This window comes from Neophocaena asiaeorientalis, unplaced genomic scaffold (genome assembly GCF_003031525.2).
Source record: "Neophocaena asiaeorientalis asiaeorientalis breed wild unplaced genomic scaffold, Neophocaena_asiaeorientalis_V1.1 scaffold225, whole genome shotgun sequence".
NCBI classification, from domain to species: Eukaryota; Metazoa; Chordata; class Mammalia; order Artiodactyla; family Phocoenidae; genus Neophocaena; species Neophocaena asiaeorientalis.
The window spans coordinates 1,806,207-1,822,558 of NW_020172364.1; the positions used below are offsets into that span (position 1 = coordinate 1,806,207).

Here is a 16,352-nt window from a genome sequence, read left to right on the forward strand (position 1 = left end):
GAGTGTCAGTATGACCTTATGAAGATGATAGAGGATAGAGAGAGACAGACAGAGATAGGAGAGAGAGAGAGAGAGACTGAGACAGGGAGTGAGATAGAGAGAAAGAAGGAGAAAGACCTATCTCCTAGCTGTAGAGCTGGAGGGAGTGCAGAGGCCTAGGACAGGGGAATTAAAAGATGAGCATGAACATCTCCTTATGCCAGAAATTAAGGTGTACGAATGTGGGTGCAAGCTGCACAGCACAGTGACTGCATGGGCTCTGGGGTCTGAGCTCTTGGCTCTTTTGGCCTTAGTTTCCTCATCTGTAAGATGGAGATAATAATAGTACCCACTTCATAAAGTTGCTATGAGGATATGGTGGATGATGTTTGTAAAGAGTTTAGCACAGTTTCTGACACAAGTACTGAAAAAAAAGATTAACGTTGGGGCTTCCCTGGTGGCGCAGTGGTTGAGAGTCCGCCTGCCAATGCAGGGGACACGGGTTCATGCCCCGGTCCGGGAAGATCCCACATGCCGCGGAGCGGCTGGGCCCGTGAGCCATGGCTGCTGAGCCTGCGCGTCTGGAGCCTGTGCTCCGCAACGGGAGAGGCCACAACAGTGAGAGGCCCGCGTACAGAAAAAAAAAAAAAAAAAAAAAATCTAGTAAAGTAAAATTAAATATATTTCTAATAGCTGACATAGTATGATTTCATTCTTATAAAATTATTTCTATATCTATCTATTTATCTATCGCCCTGCCTCTCAGTTCATCTGTCAATCTCTATACATGCATATAGGGTTGACTAAAGATAGTGTTCACCAAATGTTCTGCTAGGTTATTTATAAGTAATTTTTTCTTTCTTTGTACTTTTTGTACTACTTGAAATTTTTGTAATAAGCTTGTGTTTTTTTATAAAAAAGAAAGCACATGCTATAACATATATAATGGCATTTACATTTTGATTCTCAAAACATAATGTATTAATTTTGATTTGATAAAATATTAACATGCTAAAGTCATTTCCAGCTCTATAAACAAACTAAAAAAACAACACAAAGTATCTGCTCCACATTTCAAGAGTAATGAGTTCAATCATGTTAAGGTTATAATTTTGATAGTCTGCTAATTTTTTTCCTCTCAATGCAACTAGAAATTAATTCTTTGTCAGTCTTAACAATTAGTGTTCTTATCTTTTTTATGAAATAAAGATGACATTAGATCAAAATTTTTTCATTTTTCTTCTTTTAAAAAATTTACAGTAATAGCCTAGTCGTGACAAGCATATGATAATATCATCTGCACAGAAAAATAAAATTCTGTGATTTCACAGCCATTCCTACCAACTACCTTATTGGGTATATGGCTAAATTAAAAATCCTCTCTCACATTTATCCTGAAGATTCCTTTATTTGAATTTTCTCCCATAGTCCCAGCTTCTCTCAGAACATCTACTTTATTCCTGTACCCTATTCCTTGTTCTCCAAAAATGCTTTAAATTCTCAAGATTTTCCTCTAAGACATGAAGTCTTAGGGTTGAGAAAATGTAGTACAGAGGAGTAATGTGGTAGAAGATACTTTTGTTCATCAAGACTCACTGCCAGGGGCTTCTCTGTTGGCGCAGTGGTTGAGAGTCCGCCTGCCGATGCAGGGCACACGGGTTCGTGCCCCGGTCCGGGAAGATCCCACATGCCGCAGAGCGGCTGGGCCCGTGAGCCATGGCCGCTGAGCCTGCGCATCCGGAGCCTCTGCTCCGCAACGGGAGGCCCGCGTACCGCAAAAAACAAACAAACAAAAAGACTCACTGCCGGGAGGACCTTTAAGATGGCGGAGGAGTAAGACGTGGAGATCACCTTCCTCCCCACAAATACATCAAAATGTGGAACAACTCCTACAGAGCACCTACTGAACGTGGGCAGAAGACCTCAGACATACCAAAAGGCAAGAAACTCCCCACGCACCTGGGTAGGGCAAAATAAAAACGAAAAAACAGAGACAAAAGAATAGGGTCAGACCTGCACGTCTGGGAGGGATCTGTGAAAGAGGAAGTTTCCACACACTAGGAAGCCCCTTCACTGGCAGAGATGGTGGGTGGACGGGGGCAAAGCTTCACAGCCACAGAAGAGAGCACAGCAACAGGGGTGCAGAGGGCAAAGTGGAGAGATTCCTGCACAGAGAATTGGTGCCAGCTAGCACTCACCAGACTGAGAGGCTTGTCTGCTCATCCGCCGGGGCAGTGGAGGCTGGGAACTGAGACTCGGGCTTTGGAGGTCAGACCCCAGGGAGAGGACTGGGGTTGGCTGCGTGAACACAGCCTGAGGGGGCTAGTGAGCCTCAGATACCTGGGAGGGGGTGTGGGCAAAACTCTGGACCTGCCAAAGAGGCACGAGACCATTGTTTCGGGGTGCGTGAGGAGAGGGGATTCAGAGCACCACCTAAACGAGCTTCAGAGATGGGTGCAAGCCACGGCTATCAGCACAGACACCAGAGACAGGCATGAAACGCTAACGCTGCTGCTGCAGCCATCAAGAATCCTGTGTGCAAGCACAGGTCACTATCCAAACCTCCCCTCCCGGGAGCATGTGGAACCCGCCACTGCCAGGGTCCCGTGATCCAGGGACAAGATCCCAAGGAGAACACATGGCATGCCTCAGGCTGTTGCAACGTCACTCCGGCCTCGGCCACCGCAGGCTCGTGCCACATTCCAATTATAACTACTGTACACCTCCCTCCCCCTGGCCTGAGAGAGCCAGAGCCCCCTAATCAGCTTCACCTTTAACCCCTCCTGTCTGGGTGAAGAACAGACATCAGAGGGCAACCTACATGCAGAGGCAGGACCAAATCCAAAGCTGAACCACAGGAGCTGTGTGAACAAAGAAGAGAAAGGGAAATTTCTCCGTGCAGCCTCAGGAGAAGCAGAATTAAATCTCCACAATCAACTTGATGTACACTGTATTTGTGGAATACCTGAATAGACAATGAAACATCCCAAAATTGAGGCGGTAGACTTTGGGAGCAACTGTAGACTTGGGGTTTGCTGTATGCGACTGACTAGTTTCTGACTTATATGTTTATCTTAGTTTAGCTTTTAGCACTTGTTATCATTGGTGGATTTCTTTATTGGTTTTGTTGCTCTCTTCTTTTATTTTTTATTACTTTTTAAATTTTTTTATCTTAAAGTATTTTTTTATTTTTTATTTTAATAACTTTATTTTCTTTAATTTATTTATTTTCTTTCTTTCTTTTTTTCTCCTCCCTTATCTACTGAGCCATGTGGCTGGAAGGATCTTGGTGCTCAGGCTGGGTGTCAGGCCTGAGCCTCGGAGGTGGGAGAGCCGAGTTCAGGATATCGGACCACCAGAGACCTCCCGGCCCCATTTAATATCAATTGGCAAGAGCTCTCCCAGACATCTCCGACTCAACGCTAAGACCCAGCTCCACTCAAAAACCAGAAAGCTCCACTGCTGGATGCCCCATGCCAAACAACTAGAAAGACAGGAACACAACCCCACCCATTAGCAGAGAGCCTGCCTAAAATCGTAATAAGTTCACAGACACCCCAAAACACACCACTGGACTCGGTCCTGCCCACCAGAAAGACAAGATCCAGCCTCATCCACCAGAACACAGGCACCAGTCCACACCAAGAAGCCTACACAACCCACTGAACCAACCTTAGCCACTGGGGGCAGACACCAAAAACAATGGGAACTACAAACGTGCAGCCTGCGAAAAGGAGACCCCAAATACAATAAGTTAAGCAAAATGAGAAGACAGAGAAACACACAGCAGATGAAGGAGCAAGGTAAAAACCCATCAGACCAAACAAATGAAGAGGAAATAGGCAGTGTACCTGAAAAAGAATTCAGAGTAATGATAGTAAAGATGATCCAAAATCATGGAAATACAATGGAGAAAATATAAAAAAACATTTAACAAGGACCTAGAAGAACTAAAGAGCAAACAAACAATGATGAACAACACAATAAATGAAATTAAAAATATTCTAGGGACTTCCCTGGTGGCACAGTGATTGAGAGTCCGCCTGCCGATGCAGGGGACGCGGGTTTGTGCCCCGGTCTGGGAAGATCCCACATGCCGCAGAGCGGCTGGGCCCGTGAGCCATGGCCGCTGAGCCTAAGCATCCGGAGCCTGTGCTCTGCAACGGGAGAGGCCACAACAGTGAGAGGCCCGCGTACCGCAAAAATAATAGTAATAATAATAATCTTGTATCTTCATCACTTTAATCCTTTCATGGCAATTTATGTTCATGTTTTGATTCACCTCCGAGATCCTGTTATTAGGGAAGAGGGTACATGCCTAATTTGTTGCTGTATTCTTGACAGAGCCTACTCCAGATCTTTGTGTGCTATAAGCATTGTATAAATTCTTATTGAATGAAATCTGAATCTTCACATAATACATCCCTCTTTGACAATATTGATTATGAAGCTGATTCAAAACGATAGGTTTTGCCTAATTGGAGACATCTGGAACCTTCATAATAACCCCAAATATAACAACTGCCACAGGCACTGCTGGGCAATAAAATCTAGCAAGAAAAATCATCCAGGTTGCTTCACGACACATAATTCAGTCCATCAGTAGGATTGCATCTTTCTCTTCTTTAATTCCTGACTTAATTTCATCCCTAGATATCAGATTATTGGTTCCCTTATTAAGTAACTTCTAGTGTCCTCTCAGTGATACCTGTTACGAGCCCACTGATCTACCCACTATGACACGACCATCTGGATCTTCTTGCCCAAAGCCTGATGATAGAAAAAAATGCTTGTGTTCCTATTCACCATGTACCCATATTTTATTTATGCCATATTCCAAGTCTGGTTTGCACTTCTTTATAAGAAGTGCCTGTGTCTTAGTTTTTAAAGGACTGTTTTAAGTGTCCCTTTAAAATCTCCTCTGCAAAAATAGTGCTTAATGATATAGGACATAGGATCTTCAAATTTAAATATCTTTGATCAGAATTGAGATAATAATTTTCTTTACTGATATATTTTTGTTATTAAAATAAATGATGATATGAACATCCGATTTCAGAAATATGTCAAGTAATAGTAAATGTCTATTTTCACTTCCCTTCCACCCAATAGATAACCCACAGATAACCACTGATAACAGTTTAGTATATATTCTCCCAAACATTGTTCTACACATTTAAAAATATAAATGAATATATATGGCTATTCCTGCAACCTCCTCCACATAACTTGTACTTATATAGTTATTTTACATAAATGTAGTAACATCATAGATTATTTTTATTTATTTTTATTTATTTATTTATTTTTGGCTGTGCTGTGTGGCATGTGGGATCTTAGTTCCCCAACCAGGGATCAAACCTGCACCCCCTGCATTGGAAGTGCAGATTCTTAACCACTGGACTGCCAGGGAAGTCCCAACATCATAGATTATTAATTCAATCATTCAGCAAGTTATATTGACCCCCCACTGCTAACTATCTTCTATGTACTGTTACAAGCAATGAAATACAACAATGAACAGAAGAATGCTCCCGGCCTCAAGGAACTTACATTCTAGTGGACATTCTGTTCAGTGTACATAATACACATATTATGCATAACAGTTTTCTACTAAAATGGAATCATACTATATGGATTATCTTACATCTGGCTTTTTTTCTAACTTGAAAATTTCTTGAAGCTCTTTCCATATCAGAACATATAGTACATATACATCTAAATCACCATAACCAAATAATAGACTGGGAAAAAATATTTCATCATATAAAACAGACTAAGATTTTATATCTAGAATATATTTTTTAAACTCCTACAACTTAATATAAAAAAGATACATAAAAAACTGGCAAATATATAAAGATTAAGTCATTAAAAGAACTAAATATCTAACAACACTTCAAAAATATGCTTGATATCACTAGAAGTAAGGAAATTTTTAAATTTAAGTCATATCCAAGTTCCATTTGAAACTTCCACTTCCAGCAAAGATGGAGTAACAAGGACCAGATTTACCCTCTGCCCAAAACAACTAAAAACTAGACAAAATAAATGTATTTAGAACAAAAACTTTTGGACATTAGAATGAGATAGTGCAAGAAAGTGATATCTGAAAGAAGAGAAATAAAAAAAGTAAGACCAAGAATGGTCCCAACGTACTGCCTTGAAAAAGATTCCAGGTCACAATTCAGGGAGAACCCAAGTGTTGCCTGGCAATCTTCCTGAGTTGAAAAGACTGAGGAAATGGAGTTGAAACTCTAGGAAGCCATGTTGGCTAGGGTTTTCAGGGCAGAGAACTAGAGAGGAGAAATCTGCATGAAGAAAACTCTGGAGATCTGCAGAGACCTCCCCTTGAGCCTTCAGATCAGCACATGCTTGTGAAAAACCTGAGACCAGCAAAATAAACTCCCAAAATGATAAAAAAGAATAAGCCTGGGCTTCCCTGGTGGCACAGTGGTTGAGAGTCCGCCTGCCGATGCAGGGGATATGGGTTCGTGCCCCGGTCTGGGAAGATCCCACATGCTGCGTAGTGGCTGGGCCCGTGAGCCATGGCCGCTGAGCCTGCGCGTCTGGAGCCTGTGCTCCGCAACGGGAGAGGCCGCAACACTGAGAGGCCTGCGTACCGCAAAAAAAATAAATAAATAAAAATAAGCCTAAGAACTCACAAGGGCACTGTTTCTATTCCTGCTCATCAGATTGGATAAAAAAGTAAAACCTAACTATATCCTGCCTGAAGTCAACTCATTTTAAATAGAAAGACAGAAATAGATTAAAGTAAAATAATGGAAAATTATATACCATGCATATAATTTCTTTCTAATTGAAAGAAATCTACTGTCATCACTATACCAGTATAAAGGGGTCAATATGCTAGGAGGACATAACAATCCCAAATGTTTATGAACCTAACAGAGCTTCAAAATACATAAAGCAAAAGCTGGTAGAACTAAAAATAAACACATAATTTATAATTACTGTATTTAAATATTTTATTTTCATATGTATAAATAAATCCACAATATATTATCAACATTTTTTAAAAAATAAAAACTTGCCTCTGGAATTGATAAAAGAAGTAGACAGAAAATCTAGAAGGATTTAAAACACTATCAACCAACTTGACCTAATTAACATTTGCAGAATACTCCAACCAGGGACAGCAGACTACATTGTTTTTTCAAGTGCATGGAGAACATTTACCAAGATGGGCCATATTCTGAGCCATAAAGCAGGTCTCAATAAATTTTAAAAGGTTCAAATCATACAAGTATGTTCTTTAAAATGGAGTTAAATTAGAAATCAACAACATAAGTAGAAAATCCAAAATTTGAGAACTAAATAATACACTTCTGAGTAATCCGTGGATCAGAATATAAATCGAAGGGGAAATCAGAATGTACTTTAAACTGAAAGAAAATAAAAGCATGCCTTATCAAAAAATTTGTGAGATGCTACTAAAGCAGTACTTAGAGGAAATTTTATAGCACTAAAACAGTTATATTAGAAAAGTAGAAAGGTCTCAAAACAGTGATTTCAGTTTCCATGTTATACAATGAGAAAAAGAGCAAATTAAACCCAAAATGGACAAAAGAGAAGAAATAATTTTAAAACCATAAATAAATTGAAAACAGAAAGAAACCCAGTGAAACAAAAAGGTGATTATTTTGAAATATCAATGAAGTTGATAACACTATAGTCAGACTGATCAAGAAACAGAAAAAAGACACAAATTTCCAATAACAAGAATGTGAGGGGTTTCCCTGGTGGCGCAGTGGTTGAGAGTACACCTGCCGATGCAGGGGACACAGGTTTGTGCCCCAGTCTGGGAAGATCCCACATGCCGCGGAGGGGCTAGGCCCGTGAGCCATGGCGGCTGAGCCTGCGCGTCCGGAGCCTGTGCTCCGCAACAGGAGAGGCCACAACAGTGAGAGGCCCGCATACCGCAAAAAAAAAAAAAAAGTGTGAGATATAACTACAGATCTTACAGATGATAAAATGATAGAAGGGAAATGTTATCAACATCTTACATCAATAAATTCTACAACTTTGATGAAATGGAAAAATTTCTTGAAAAACACAAACTGTCAGAGTCTACTCAAGGAGAAATAGACGTCAGTAGGCTTATATTTATTAAAGAAATTAAATTTGTAGTTTAAGACCTTCTTACAAAGAAAACCGCAGGCATAAAAGGCTACACTGGTGAATTCTACTGAACATTTAAATAAGAAGTAATATCAATTCTACACAAACTTTTTCAGAAAATTTAAAAGGGGGTAATACTTCCCAACTCATTCTATGAGGCCAGCATTGCCTTGTTATCAAAACCTGACAAAGACATTCAAGAAAAGGACAGACCAATATCCCTCAGTAATATAAATGCAATACTTTTTTTTTTCCATAGTTTGTTTTATTTATTTATTTTTGGCTGCATTGGGTCTTCATTGCTGCGCGCAGGCTTTCTCTAGTTACAGTGAGCAGGGACTACTCTTCATTGCGGTGCACGGGCTTCTCACTGTGGTGGCTTCTCTCATTGTGGAGCAGGGGCTCTAGGCACACAGGCTTCAGTAGTTGTGGCACGTGGGCTCAGTAGTTGTGGCTCACCAGCTCTAGAGCGCAGGCTCAATAGTTGTGGTGCACAGGCTTAGCTGTTCCGCAGCACATGGGATCTTCCTGGACCAGACTTAGAACCTGTGTCCCCTGAACTGGCAGGCGGATTCTTAACCACTGCACCACCAGGGAAGCCCTAAATGCAATAATTCTTTATAAAATTTTAACAGCTTGAACCCAATGATAAATAAAAGGGATAACATAATCATGGCCAAATGTGGTTTATGCCAGCAATATACGATTACTTTACCATTTGATGTCAATCAATGTAGTTCATATTAACAAACTAAAAAAGACCATATGGTCATCTCAATAATGAAAAAAACAAAAAAAGATGACAAGATCAAAAATCCATTTCTAATAAAAACTCTCAACAAATTTAAAATAGGAGCAAATTTCTCAAATTGTTAAAGGGCATCTATGAAAAACCTACAGCTAACATCATATTTAACAGTGAGAGACTGAATGCTTTCCCCCTAAGGTCAGGAAAAAATAAGGGTGCTCACTGTTACTACCTCCAGTAAACATTGTACTAGAGGTTCTAACCAGCACAATAAGGCAAGAAGAAGAAATAAAAAAGCATGCAGATTGGAAAGAAGTAAAAAAATGTTTTTATTCATACAAGATCACATGATCATCTATATAGAAAATTCCACGGAAAGTAGGAAAGGTTTAGCATGTTTGAAAGATACAAGACCAATATATAAAAATTAATTTTATTTCTACATACTTTTAAGGAAAATCAAAAACTAAAATTAGATAAACTATGCCGTATTAGTTTTCTATTGCTGTTGTAACAAATTATGACAAACTTTGTGGTTTAAAACAACACAGATTTATTATCTTAAATTTCTATAGATTAGAAGTCTGATGTGTGTCTCACTGGGATAAAATCAAGGTTTGGCAAGGCTGTTTTCCTTTCTAGAAGCACTAGGGGTGAATCCATTTTCTGGCCTTCAACTCCTAGAGAATACTTGACTCCTTGGATCCTAGCCCTCTTCCTCTAGCTTCAAAGTCAGCAAGTGATCTTGGATTTGGCAAAGGTTTCTTAGATACAACACAAAAACACAAATTATAAAAGAAAAAAATCAATAAAGTGGATTTAATCAAAACTTAAAACTTCTGCTCTTCATAAAATACTGTTAAAGAAGGAGGAGGAGGAGAAAACAAGCCAACAGACTGGAAGAAAATATTTACAGAACATATATATCTGATGGAGGACATGTACCTAGAATATATAAAAAATTCTTACAACTCAATAATAAGACAAACCACTGAATAAAACAATGGGCAAAAAATTCAAGCAGACACATCACCAAAGAAGATATGTATATGGCAGTTAAGCACCTGAGATGTTCAACATCATTAGTCATTAGAAAAATGCAAATTAAAATGACAATGCAGTACCAGTACACATCCACTAAAATAATTAAAACTTGACAGAGTGCTGGAGAGCATGTGGTTCAACTGGAACTCTCACTGTGGGAATGTAAAATGTTATAACCATTTTGGAAAACCATTTGATTGTTTCTTTAAAAGTTCAACATAAACCTACCATACAACCTGGCCCTTTCATGCTTGGGTACCCAAGAGAAATAAAAGCATGTAGGCACACAATTCTGATAACCAAGACATTTGAGAACAGCCTAAATATCCATGAACAGGCAAATGGAAAATAAATTGTGGTATATCCTATAGTATGGACATATATACTCAGCAATAAAAAGGCATGAATTGTTGATACAAACAACAACATGGATGAATCTTACAATAATTATACAGAGTAGGAGAAGGCAGACTAAAAAGAAAACAATTAAATTCCATTTAAATAAAAGACTAGAAAATAGAATAATGATAGAAAGCAGATCAGTGGTTGCTTGGGGACAGTGTGGGGAGGGGATGGAAGAGATAGTGAAGAATTACAAAGGGGCAAAGGAAACTTTTAGAGGCAATAGTAACGTTCATTAGCTTGATTGTGGTGATAGTTTCTCGTACACAACCCATACATAAACACACGAAGTCACATGTCAAGCATATTGTAGGTCAATTATACTTAAGTCAGCAAAATTGTAAGAATAAATAAATAAATCCAAAGGAAACTATGTTCACTCACCAAGTAAGCAAAAACCAGAAGTCCTGTAGTGGAGATAGTATAAGGTTATGAACATTCTCATGCAGTGTTGGTTGGAGCTTAAGTCTCACAATATCTATCAATTAAAATGTACAATCTCTTTAAAACAGCAATTTCACTTATTTTTTAATAAATTTATTTCTTTACTTTTGGCTGCGTTGGGTCTTCATTGCTGCGCGCAGGCTTTCTATAGTTGCCGTGAACGGGGGCTACTCTTCCTTGCAGTGCGCAGGCTTCTCATTGAGGTGGCTTCTCTTGTTGTGGAGCATGGGCTCTAGGCACATGGGCTTCAGTAGTTGTGGCACGTGGGCTCAGTAGTTGTGGCTTGCCAGCTCTAGAGTGCAGGCTCAGTAGTTGTGGCACAGGGGCTTAGCTGCTCCACGGCATGTGGGATCTTCCCGGACCAGGGATTGAACCCATATCCCCTGCATTGGCAGGCGGATTCTTAACCACTGCGCCACTGGGGAAGTCCCAACAATTAAATTTACAGAAATATTTCCACATGGATACAAATATAAACATTGTTTATAATCACATAATCTTAAATGTCCATCAATAGCAGCATGATTAAATAAAGTATGAATTATCCATATTATGGCGTATATTTCTTTTATAAACAAGTTTTATGATATAAACACCTATTTTAATTTTTGTTCTTAAAAGCATTAAGAACTGTTCTTAAAAGCATTAAGAACTAATAACTGAATTAGTTTTGTCCCCACATTGGATTTGTTTAACAGGTGATATATATACGTGGGATCAAATTTTATTTATTTGACAGATGTAAGTCACTCAGAAGAGCTCATTTTGATTTATTGGGTACATAATAATATGCCTTTCAAAAGAAAAACATGCTCATATATATTTTCTTGACAGATTGAAATGCTGCAGAACTAGCACTTTGTTCTTTCAGAGAGACGAGAGACTATATATTATACATATATGTATATAATGTGTTCCTGGCCTAATCATCCAAGTAAATCCAAAGGAGTTATTCTAGGTTCTTGAATAAATATTACTCATTTTATAACTTTTCATTAAAGTAAAATATAAATATCACCTACATTTTTTATATATCATCTATAAACCAGTAATTGGAGTATAAATATATGCAAATTATTTACACTCACACCTACTATCAAAAAGCCCAACAATAGCTAGGACATAAGAGTGGAATTTCCTTTTTAATTCTGAGGCTTCTATTACACTTATTTTCCCATATCAGTTCTAGACTGTGTCTCAAGCTGCGAATCTTGTAAATTTTGCTTTCCTTGACTTGCTTTACAACCAGATTTTGCAGTTTAATGGGCCTTAATATATTTAGCTATGTGATTGGTCTTCACCAGCAAGGGTCAAGGGAACCAACATACTTCCTGATTCACTAATGCCTGAGGGAGTGGCAGCAAACATCCATGGCACATGACTGCATTGGAAACTGTACTTGAGATGAAAAGTCAACTTGCCTTCTTCAGGCTCTGTTGGGGTTTAGCTTCCAAATGCTTCTTCCTGGGGAATATGAAGCAAGACCTAGTGGTTTAGGCCAGCATCAAGGTGAGAGCAAGATGACGACAAAACCAAAGTCATATGTGAGAAGCAGTGATTAGAGCAAACATTCAGATTCTCAGCAGTTTGGAACACAGATGAAAACCAAGAGATTCAAATGAGAAACTGGAGGGCAAAGCTGTTGTAACTCAGCTTTGTAAACTCAGGAATGAGACATCATAGTCCTCTTAGCCACACAGAGCAAGACAGGGCAGAGTGAAATGAGCTGGAGAAAAGCATTTCCAAAGGTGATGGCAGGTGAGGAACTGGAAACTAGGCAGAGTTCCTGACCAAGCAAGGCAGGATCCCAGCCTGAAGGCAAAGGCAGAGACATAAGTGTTAACAGGTTAGGACCCTTCCCCAGTCTAGACAAGGATGCCAGACTTCATTCAACAAGTATTTATCGAGCATCTGTTACATGCCGGGCATTGTTCCAGGCACAGAGGAAGGACCATCCGGAGAGAATCTTAACCCTGTATCCTGGGCCGATGTAAGAGGGCTGAGGAGAGTCTGTGATTGAGGAGAGAGACATATGAGGCCCAGGATTTGCCCTTAGAGAAGCAGTTTACAGGTCTCTTTGGCAGCCAAGGAGAGTTAGTGTAAACAGGAATTCATGAGTTGTAACAAGACCTTCAGATAATTCAGTTTAGCAGCAGAACTTTGATAAAACACTGCAAGAGCAAGTTGGGGAGGACTACTTACTTTCATTCTGCCTTTATAGGCATCTGCTTAGGAATTGGGCTGTGTTTGAGCCCATATTCCCACATTAGCAGGGGGTTTGGGGAATGGGGTACCAGCAATAGCTAATCAGATTGTCAAAACTCAGGGAAAACAGTAACAGGAAAAATGAGATAGAGGATGAAAAAAGGGAGCCGGAAGGTCCAGGCCCTGTCCAAGAGAACCCAGGGAGGTTGCAGCATATAAAGAGGGTAGAACAGGTGAGCAAGCATCCAGGCAAACCTCCAGGTGGCAGGTACTGCTCAGGAATAAAGGACAGTCTTATATTGATAACCACCCCATTGCCTTAACGTAGAGTACTGGGAATAGCCAAAGAAGGAAAAGGAAATCTGCAATTAGAGTTGGGAGGGAAGGGACCACAATCACAGGTGTAAAACACATAGCACAGTGCCAGACACACAGTAGGCTTCAGTTCATGATGGGCACATTCATTAGCTATCATTGTTTTAACCTGAACAATGTCCCAATACAAACCAGGTAATCACAGATCTTCACTCTGACTGGTCTTCACATTCAAAGCCTATAGGAGAATGGCCTGCCCAGGATTTTGACCCCCAAATTGCTCTCTTTACAGAAAATAAAGGGTCTTTGCTGAAGAATACAACTATAATATGTCCATACTCTCTTCAAAAGATGGGATTCTCTTCTTCTCAGTATACCTTCAACTCTGACTCCAGCACCAAATGTTGCTAGGGAAGAAGATTAAATCGAAAAGCACTGGTGAGCCTCTGGGATTATCTACGGATTTCATTCATGCAGGTTCTATTTCCTTCCATTAATATTGGTAACTGAGAAATGCCTGCTCAATATGTCATGTTTATGTTATAGGAGCCTTCTAATGGGCCAAGGAAAGAAACCAGAACTTGTTGTGGTGGAATTTAATACAATCTTTAGTTCCACTAGCATGAACTCCAGCTGCACACATGTATTTTGAAAGAATTCTTAACCAGGGTGAGCCCCTAAGCTTTTCTTTGCCTAACCTCAAGAGACCTCCCCTCTCTTCACATGGACCCACCTTCTCCACTTAATACAGACAACATAAATATTTAATTTCAAACAGCAGATTTCTAAGTTCCTCCAAGGACTAGCAAAACCTAATTAATGTTGAGAATCTTTGTGGCAGAACTACCAGCCCGACACCCTGCCCGGATTTATATTTCATCATGTGCCCAAAGCCTGAACTTGCTGCAGAACTGGTGTCTCTCCTCTCTTTGTGACTGTCACAACGCCAAGGTGCCATTCAGGTCAATGCATTAACCTATGGGTCAAGCAGAGCTGAGCAAGCCAATGGCAAAACCCTGGGTGAGCTACGCATTAGGAGGCAGGCGCTGATGGTGTCAAAGACCACGCATCTGAGTGCCTATATTTGACCAGTAAAATCTATGTGGCTGCTTCACTCCCCAGGAAGAATTGCCATGGACATGGAAACAGCTGACAGGCATGTTCTATGGATAGCTGTGCTGCACCAACCTAGAAAATTCACATTATCATTATAAGGTAGCAATTTCAGAAAGTTTTAAAGTCAGCATTTGTTTTTGTTTTTTTCCCTAAACCCTGCTGTTGGTGCACAGGGACACAGGAAATCCTAAAACAGCCACTGTTTTCTTTATCTTGGCATTAGCAGGCAACATGAAGAAAACTTTGTTGGAAAATTTCCACTTTGAATGGCAAGGGATTTAGTGTTTATTCCAATTTCTGTCTCCCTCCCTCCCTTTCTGAGAGGGGAGTTCACTCTTAAGTTGAAAAGCAAACAGCCACAAAAGCATTTCCAGATACAGAGCCACGGGGTATATCCCGGCATTTGGAGAGAGTCTCCCAGGTTTCTAACCACAGCCGGTTTTATGTTCCGTGCATCAATCCACACTCGTGATTGTTACCGTACACCTGTATGTCATTCAGAGGTTCACCCAGCTCAAGCAAATAATATTTTAAAACTGCACTGATCGAGAAAAAAAAAGTTCAGGGAAAGGGATTTCCTAGCTCTCAAATAAAAATGTGCAGTGGAGCGCTTACTAAGTAAACAGAAAACATGGGCAGCTGAGAAATCAATTTAGCTGAACAAACAATGTTCCATGTAATGAACTACTAATTATCCTTTTATGCCATGTCAGTCTGAGTGATTACAGAGCTGTGCAGTTTAATTTGACGTTTGAGCATTGCCTTGCTCCATTAGCTTCATATAAAGCTACAACTCATTCAAAAAGGGGGGGGTGTCTGTATTTATCTGGAACTAAGTAAGCACCTGTATTAATAATAAGAGGAGCATCTCAGAATCTTTTTAAAAATATGTTTTTCATATGAGAATAAATAAAGCATTGTGAACCTAAGGAGTGTGGAGATCAAATCAGGTACCTTTTGGTCAGTAGATGAAACACCTTGAAGCAGTGGCATGCCCTGGGCTCATCGCAGTAACGCTGGCTCTTGAAAATGCCACCGCCGCCAGATGACGCTTACCTTGCTCCCCATCCCCAGGATTCAATCAGCTGCAGGACTATGGAGCCCAATCAACAAGAGGATGAAGAGTGGGGGTGAAATAAGGAAGGAGCCCTTTTTCAAACTAGATTCATTAAATTGTAAGAAACATTTTTTAAAACTGAACCTGTGTTGTAGTGAGAATACAATCAAGGGGATTAGAATCCTTGACTTCCCCTGCCTTTCTCATTGTATCACACAGTGAGTGAAATGGTTAAGGGAGTAAATGGTGATCTGGGAATTCTTCTTTCATTCCATCCAATTCAACAAGTTTGCGTTGAGTTCCAGCCATTCACCTGAGCTAAGTGTTGTGGTAGATAGAGAAAGATACAACCCATGTCCTTAAAGGATGGGGCAATCTTGGACTTCCCTGGTGGTGCAGTGGTTAAGAATCCGCCTGCCAATGCAGGGGACATGGGTTCGAGCCCTGGTCCGGAAGATTCCACATGCCGCGGAGCAGCTAAGCCCATGCACCACAAGTACTGAGCCTGCTCTCTAGAGCCCATGAGCCACAACGACTAAGCCCACATGCTGCAACTACTGAATCCTGTGTGCCTAGGACCCGTGCTCTGCAACAAGAGAAGCCACTACCGTGAGAAGCCCACGCACCTCAACAAAGAGTAGCCCCCGCTCGCCGCAACTGGAGAAAAATCTCATGTGCAGCAACGAAGACCCAATGCAGCCAAAAAAATTTTTTTAAGTAAATAAATAAAATGATTTTTTAAAAAATGGATTGGGCAATCTTTAATACTCGAGCCATCTATTTCTTCAACTTGCTGAGCAAGGAAAACCAGCCATCCTAAGCTGTGGTTCTCACCTTTGGCTGCACATTGGAATCACCTGGAGATCCCAAACAAACAAACAACAACAACAAAATCTGACA

At 40.2% G+C, this 16,352-nt stretch overlaps 1 pseudogene; it reads left to right on the plus strand.

Moving 5' to 3' along the window:
- Positions 1-16,352, plus strand: part of LOC112414771 (uncharacterized) — a 108,858-nt pseudogene that overhangs the window by 51,306 nt on the left and 41,200 nt on the right.